This window comes from Nannospalax galili, unplaced genomic scaffold (assembly GCF_000622305.1).
Source record: "Nannospalax galili isolate Female #2095 unplaced genomic scaffold, S.galili_v1.0 scaffold104, whole genome shotgun sequence".
Lineage (NCBI taxonomy): Eukaryota > Metazoa > Chordata > Mammalia > Rodentia > Spalacidae > Nannospalax > Nannospalax galili.
The window spans coordinates 3411066-3419355 of NW_008353596.1; the positions used below are offsets into that span (position 1 = coordinate 3411066).

General features: G+C 46.0%; 1 long non-coding RNA gene across 1 annotated transcript in view; it reads left to right on the forward strand.

Moving 5' to 3' along the window:
* The window catches only part of LOC115067298, a 118877-nt gene extending 110904 nt beyond the window's left edge, over positions 1-7973 (forward strand). The window contains exon 4 of the long non-coding RNA XR_003846724.1: positions 7745-7973. This is a non-coding gene — a long non-coding RNA (uncharacterized LOC115067298). The remainder of the gene's footprint in view (positions 1-7744) is intronic.
* Positions 7974-8290: the final 317 nt, after the last annotated feature.

An 8290-nucleotide genomic window follows, 5' to 3' on the forward strand; every position in this document is an offset into this window, starting at 1 on the left:
TTTCATGTTATTTTTTCTCTGTGATTTTGACATGTGAATTTCTTTTGTAGTTTCTGATTCTTGTGTGAGACTCAAGTGTTCAAGTTTAGGTCTGCTTCTTTTTGTAAACTTTATGTATCTTTGTGGTTTACTTTTTGTGCATGAAAAGCTGGTTCATCTAAGCTTCCGGTTCTCTTTTGATTTTATATTGGAGTGGCCAGATTGCTTTTGTCTTCAGGAGTTCCCACAGAGGCCCAAGTCAGATGAGGATCAGATGCTCTCAGGCTTTCTCCTAAGGTCTGGATCCCTCCAGGAAAGATTTTGGCCTCAGGAATTTGGGGGTTGGACTGGCCTGGGAGCAGGGCCCAGGAAAGATGTTGGCCTAGGGCAGCTGGTGGCTGTGCTACCCAGAGATGCAAAGGGAGATGGGTGCAGGAAGGGGCCCAAAGGGCTCCTGGGGACTGAACTGAGGAACTGGGTTGGTCTGGATGCAAAGGGTCAGGAAGCCAAAAGTTCAGTCCCAGCATCCAGGAAAGAGGCTGGCTGGTTGTGCATCCCAGGGAAGCAGAGGGAGGTAAGGGCAGGACCAGGCCCAGAGGGCTCCTGGGGACCACGAGAAGGAACTGGGTTGGTCTGGATGCAAAGGATTGGGAAGCAGTGGTAGTTCCCTGGTGTCGGGGGCACCAAGCAAGTTGTCAGAATTAAAAAAAATATATTGTTCTTCCTAAATATCTTACCAGCGGACACCCTTACAAATAGTACATGCATTTGCTAACCTCCCTTTCTTCTTATTAAAACATCTAAGAAAAATTTAAACATATTTTCTGGTATGATAAGTACGTTGTCTGGCTGTGGGTCTAGTCGTCTCAGTTCTTTTGTGTTCAGTTGCTGTTTGTGTGCTGTATTTTGTGAGTTGCTTATTTGTATCTTTTGTTCGTGTTCTGTTATGGCAGATTTTTTTTTTTGTGGTAATGGGGATTAAAGCCAGTGCACTCTACCACTGAGCTCTGTTCACAGCCCCTCCTGAGCGATTTTTACTTGTAAATATTTGCTATTGTGTATATTGCAAATAATTTTCCCTTCTGATATAGTTTAAAGTAATTTTCTTTAAAAATGTAAACTACATTTATTTTTATTATTGTATTTCCTGTGTGTGTGTGTGTGTATGTGTGTGTGTGTGTGAGCACACATGCTCTTAATTGTCATTGCAAAGGAAGTCAGTGGACAATTTGTGGAACTGAGTTCTCTCCTTCTACCATGTGGGCCCCAGGGGTTGAACTCAGGTCATCAGGCTTTGCAGCAAGTGCCCTTACCAGTTGAGCTACATTGCTAGCCCTGGAGTTCCCTTTTTTCAATAAGCAGAAGTTTTTCTTCTTTCTTTGTTTTAAAAAATATTTTGAATTATATGTATATACCTTTGTGCCTATGTATAGGTGTGTGCCTGTGAGTGCAGGTGCCCACAGAAGCCAGGGGCATCGGATTCTGCAGCAGCTGGAGTTACAGGCAGTTGTGAGCTGCCCAATGTGGTTGTTGGGAATTCAACTTGGGTCCTCTGGAAGAGTGGTATGTGCTTTTCAACACGGAACCACTTCTCCAGCCCAAGCATAAGGTTTTCACTTTCTTTTAATGTACATTTTGTTATTTTTATTTTATGTGTATGCGTGTATTGCCTTCATATAGGTAAGTGCATCCAAGTCGTGCAATGCCCACAGTGGACAGAAGAGACTGTCAGATCCCCTGGAACTGGAGTTACGGACAGTTGTAAGCTGCTATGTGGGATTCAAACCCGGGTCTTCTGCAAGAACAGTGTTCTTAACCACTGCGCCATCTCTCCAACCCCTAAGTTTTTCACTTTTATGCAGTTAAAGCCATAAATCTTTCCCTTGGTGTTTTCTGCCTTTCTCCTGTGCCTTGTCATTAGAGAATGTGCACGTGTGATCTTAACCTACATTTTAAACACCATGAATGCAATGGATACAGTTCTTATGAAGAATCCCAGTAAAAGATATGGTATAGGGCAGAAAGTTGGCCGCTCCCCTCCCGACTCTCTAGTCCTCACCCCAACGGTAGCAGCAGTCTTAACCTTAGAACAGGTGGAATTGGTGTTTGGTCCTGGAGGGACTGTTATCTGTCAGTTGTGTGCTCTGGATGCATGGAGGGCTGGTGATCGTGGTTCTTTGCCTCACTTGGTACGTGATTGCCTCACCACCCACACTGTACTCTTTCCTGCAAGCTCCAGGAACTGCTGCCATGTTGTTTTGCTGCAATCTCTCAGCAGACAGGCCTCCAGTTCCTGGTTTGGAACCCCAAGGAGGAGATGCTGGGCTGGAATGTGAGTCACAGAGCCTAGTGGTCCAGCACTCCTTCCTTCACACATTCATTCATTCCATCACTCATTCTTTCTAGCACAAAGTCTGGCCTTATCTGTTTGTATGTGGATCAGGCTCATGAAAGACATGATGCTGTGTGAACTTGCCATGCCCAGTCTCATGGAGTGAGAGCCACATTTGCCCTTGGTGACTGGTGTGCATGCCCCGGGGAACATAACTGCAGATGTCTGGGCAGCTGCACTCAAAACCCAAACTCTCCTTTGGCTGGTGCTTTTAGATACCTTTATAGCCACGGATCCACTTTGAAATGCTTTTGTACAGAAGGAGGAGTGAGTCTGGGTGCGCCAAAGTGCCCCTCCCAGCACTGCACAGGGGAGGAAGGCACCCTTTTCCCCACACCTTCCTCACCTCTTTTTAATTTTTTTTCAAATCAGGAAGTTGCCCTGAATGAAACATTGGTTTCATTTGCAGAATGTGTTATGTCTGATTCTTGCTCCTATTCAGTAGTTTTAGAAAATATACAGGTTCAGCTCAGGGTCAGGCTAGTCTACTTTTTTTCTGGAAAAAAACCACTTTGGTTTGTTCCACTGTTCAGTACTGAAATTAATGTTTGGGCCTGGTTGAGGGTTCAGCGAACGGGTGTGGGCTGTTTTGGTCACAGAGGGACAGTAGGAGCCCTTGATGGGGACTGAATTTCTTCTGTTCTAAGGGAGAATTGCTAGTCTGTTAGCAAACACCTTCTCAGATCCAGAGGCTGCCACCACATTCCCTGGGAGAGTTGCCTCAGCTTCTGGCCAGGTGCTCAATGGTCTTCTGTGTGGTGGGGTGGAGCTGGGCACAGTAGAGGGAACCAGGGGGTGAGGGGCACGGCCACGGGGCTCCTCCATCAATTCACACACTGAGACTGAGCAGCACCCTTCCAAAACCCATCATCTATTCCATGCTCTTAAAGGCCCAGGGGATGCCTCAGAAGAGAGGGCAGACAGAATGGAAGAGCTGGAGGATGGGACGTGCATTGCCAAAAGATGCTTTCTGGACCCGACGTGGCCATGGTACTCATGAACTCACTGTGGCTGTGGGTTACCTGCAGAAGGTAATGAGACTGCATTCTTTAATATGTCATCACGGGAGAAGGAAGGGCTCTCGAGGCTCTGTCCCTCCCTAAGGGAGAGTTAATGGCGATCAGGTGAAGGGCATCGTTTTCTTCAGTGGTGAAGTCACTGATAAGTGCTCAGTGGATTACCTTCCACTCCCACTAGTCCCTGAAGCTCCAATTAAGCTCTGTGAGTCATGTGAAAGTGTCGGGGGGGATTTGTTGGGAAGAGGGGGGATGAGAGAGGTAATAGGGCACAAAAATGACTAAAATTCATTGTATACATGTATGAAACTGTCAAAAAATAAAAAATATGTTAACAACAACAAAACCCTCAAGAAGTGAAAGCAAAAGCCAGGCACTGGAGAAAGTCATGAGGAACACACCAGGGAATGTTCCAGAGAATCAAACACCTCCATGTTTGTCCACCCCCCCAGCCTTTTGCCTTTTTATCAATGGGACCTAGGGGAGCATAGCTACTCATAACTGTTTGGTCCTCTGAACAATAAACCTCCTGAGGGTGCAAGGCTGTATACAGTTATTTTTTTACAGAACTCTGACAGCCAGCTCTGTGTCAGGTAGAACTGACGCTTTAAAAAGTATCTGCTGGACAAAAATCCAGCATAGAACTTGGGAAATGGGCAGCAGACCTCCATCTTAGCTGAAGAAATATTGGCAATTGATTGCTGCTGGGCGAGGAAGAGCTGATCTTCCTAAAGTGATGGACTCTAGATAAGCTGACCTGACCTCAGTAGATGAACTTGCACTGAGGAACATCTGGGCACCCTAACTTGACAAAATAGGCCTTAACACAAATGACACAATGTATGAATTCCAGTGGGGGAGGTGCTTTGGGAGAGTGCCGGTGGGGAAGGGGATATAAAGAAGATTAAGATTGATCAAGATATTCCGTATGAAATACACGAAAACTCAATAAAAACACATTTTTAAAAAGTGTCTGCTGAATGAATAAATTTTTACTTTCTCATGCCACAGAACAAACAAATAAGCAGACAAACGGACGAACAACCAACCATCCTGAAGATGTCCAGTCCGTGACCCCTCGCTGGTGACCCTTGGCAGTGATTTGCTTTTTTCACACTTCTATTTATTGATTTTTAAATGTGGATGCTGGGATAACAGCCATCTTCCACCTGCGGGTGGAAAGAGGACAGGACAGCAGCCATGCATGACATTTGAACAGGTTGAAGTGTGGTGAAGAGCCTGAGCTTAGCCTCTCAGGATGGTGGACACACACATGCATGGAGCATGACATGAAAATATCAAGTGGTAAGACCTGCAGATTGCAAGGATGGGTAAATACCACAGAGTTCAAGCATGGAGGCCCCAGACATGAGGGAGAAGGGTGGCCTTCCAGAGAGGAGAGCGGCCCTTGAAAGAGCAAGGTGGAGGAAGGAGAAACCCTCATGCTCTGCTCATCCTGGGCTGAGAGAGCTGTGTGTTCACTCCACCATCAGACACACAGCCAATTGACCTGGATATGTTATGTGGTGGGAGAACATGTTTATTCTGTTGTCCTCTGACTGGCCAGTCTCAGACTGCTCACTCCATGTGGGATCTTTGCAAATGATGTGCTCTAAGGTGTGTGTGTGTGTGTGTGTGTGTGTGTGTGTGTGTGTATGTGTATGCGTGTGCATGTATGCATGCCATGACACACATATGGAGTGCAGAGGACAACTTGTGGGCATTGGTTCTCTCCTTTACCACATGTGTCCTGGGGATTGAAATCAGGTTGTCACAGGTGGCACACCTTCCCCACAGAGTTATCTCGCCAGCCCTCTACGAGGTGGTTACTAGTAGGCTCCTGAGCAGACAGAAGTAGCCATGTCCCCTCAGTGTGGGGACAGGGCTCATAGGGCCTGTGCTCTCTCTGCCCTGCAGAAAGAGGACAGGCTTCTAACTCATACATATTTAGAAGCATGCAGTTCTGGCTGCTTGGGCAGAGGAGAAGAGTATGGGCAGTCATGCCATCCTGGCCCATGTGCTATGAGCTGAGCCCTCTGAGGTCCGGAGAGCTGCCTAGGAGAGTTCCAGGTCACTGGACATTGAGCAGGTGACCACCAAACATTCTAGAAGCTGTGCATGGCAAGACAAAGGATGGTTTTGGGGAGAGAAGGACCCCAGTGTACCATGCAGGATAGCCCGATGTCAGGCCCAGGGCAGGGTGAGAGACTGTGTGCCCAAGTGTGGTCAGTTGGGTTCAGGAATTGCCTTTAGAATTCTGTACTTTAGCATGTTAAAGGCTCTGAGAAGGCCTGCATTAAGGAAGGTGTTCATTTCCCTACTTGGTCCATCATTTTCCAAACCATTTAACTTCTTTCACTCCACAATGTCTATCAGTATGTCACGAAACTGATGCTCTCCAGGACACCGAATGACACCAAAAAGCACCGAAGGCCATGTCTGCTTCTCTGATTTTAGTACCAACACTGATGTACAAACTGTGTTCTAGCAGTACTGTATGGACTTCCTTGGGCACACCATCAGGTCTCGGGCTTTGGTTCCTCTGTAAACGGTGTAACGATAGTGCCGGTACTACACATGGTAGAGTGGTGTGAGGAGGAAGTCAGAGCAAGTGTTGACGTAATGACGGTGGTGATGAAGATATAAGGCATCTTTTAGGGATTAGATAAGAGCTCCCAAATACTTTTGACATTTTTGGCCCTTGGAACAGAGTATGTCACTAAGAGGCTCAGGGACATTTTAACTTTCAGTCAAGAAACTGGGTACTTTTCTTTGGAGTCTTTTTACCCTAACTGCCTAGCCAGTTCCTATCTCCTATTCTTATCACACCATCCTTGAACAAAACACCTTATATACATGTATGAAATTCTCAATAAAGTTTAAAAAAAGAGAGAGAAGGAGGAGGAGGAAGAAGAGGAGGAAGAGGAGGAGAGGGAAGGGGGGAGGAGGAGTTGAAGTTAGAAGAAGGACCTCTTGGGAGGATTATAGGGGAAGTTGGAAAGAGGAAATTCAAGGTGAATATGATCATATTACATTGTATATATGTATGAAGTTCTTTTAAAAATATTTACTTTATTCTTAAAAAAAAAAAAAAGATATGAGGCATCGCCATTAGATCTGGCCTGGGTGACTATGCCCTTGACCTTATCTTTAGCCCCTACTCAGTAGGGCTTCTCAGGGCTGGAAGATCTGTGTTGGTCCCTGAGTGAGGAGACTCAAGTCTGCTTTTCAGTTTCCTGTTTCAGAGTCCTTCAGGGTGATTATCACATCCACAGGGGACAGCTCATGGGCCAGGAGTTTCTGAAAACCTGTGTTCCTGCCCTGATAAGAATTTGGTTTGAGCCCAGCTTGTTGGCTCAACTTTCCAGAATCCCAAATCAGAGGAAGAAAAACGGCTGGAAAGAAGGGATTCCTAAAGAGGCATGGGAACTGGTATTTTCTGGGTAGCACCATGGTACAACAAAGTGGGCTGAGAGTGTTGGGAGACTGCAGGAGATACCTGCCGTGTAGCTAGTGACTATAGCTTCCTGCTGGCCTCTCTTCCCATTCAGATAATATTTCGGCTTATCTGAAATATGACTGTGCTGGTATGTAAAGCTAGACAAACCTGGGAAGAGGGAATCTCAATCAAGGAATTTCTTCCATCAGATTGACCTGAGGGCATGTCTGTGGAGGATTTTCTTACTTGCTAATCGATATAGGAGAACCCAGCCCACTGTGGGTGGTTCCAGTCCTAGGCAGGTGGACCTGGGCTGTAGGGGAAAGGTAGCTGATCAAGCCAGGGGAAGCAAACCAGTAAGCAGTGTTCTTCCATGGTCTCTGCTTCAGTTCCTACCTTCAGGTTCTTGCCTTGAGTTCTGGCCCTGGCTTGCCTTGATGACGGGCTGTAACTGTGAGCTGAAACAAACCCTTTCCTTCCCATTGCTTTGGGTCAGTGTTTTTATCACACAACAGAAAGTGCACTAGAGCACTGACTGAGTCTCTTGTGGCTATGTGAGGCTAGCTGAGTAGTCTCTGATGAAGTGTGGGAGGAGCACTGAGTGCTAGGAGATGCCCTTCATCTCCTCCTCTGACTGCTTGGAGTGCACCTATGATGGCTGGACTTGAGTAGCCATTCTGAACTGTGAGTTGATACACCAAAGATGATAAACTGCGAAAACAGAGGATGACACAGTAGCGCCACAGCATCAGCCCTAGGCTATCTATTACTGAGTTTTTTAAAAACATAATATATATATATGTGTGTGTGTGTATATGTATTTCTGTCTTGTTTAACCCACTGTCATTTTTGAGGGGGTGCTGTAGAGGGAGTTCTATCAATTAAACTGATACAGTCATAATGTCTTCTTTTTCTTAGAGGAATGAGAACCTGAAGGGAAGAATTCTGAAGTTCGAAAGTCAGAGCAGAAACTCTGAAGGCCTCAGGGTGGTGACACGCTCTCCTGATAGGCTAAGGCTGATGTTGCCCATGCCTGGCCAAGCTTGTTCTGAAGAGGGAGCAGGCTTCACACGAACAAGATGGAAGGACTGCTTGTTCCCTCTGGAAAGTTCTATTAAAATGATCAACCCAGACACACTTTAATATTAATGGGAAATTCTTGTTTATGAAATCATTTTAGAGGTGATTTTAAAAAGAGAAGAGGGAGGGAGTAAGGGAGGGAGGGAGGGAAGAAGGGAGGGAGAGAGAGAGAGAGAGAGAGAGAGACACTTTGTTTGCTAGCTAGACTAAGCCCAGACAATTATTTATAGACACATGTGAGTGGTCAGTTTTAACGTGGAACAGCCATCTGGACGCTGCACTCTGACACCGGTAAGCACTCCTGGCACTAAGAATAAATTTATAAATGTCCTTTATAAGAGTCAACAAACTTGACAAATAGCCCCACAGACTGTCTCTCTCATC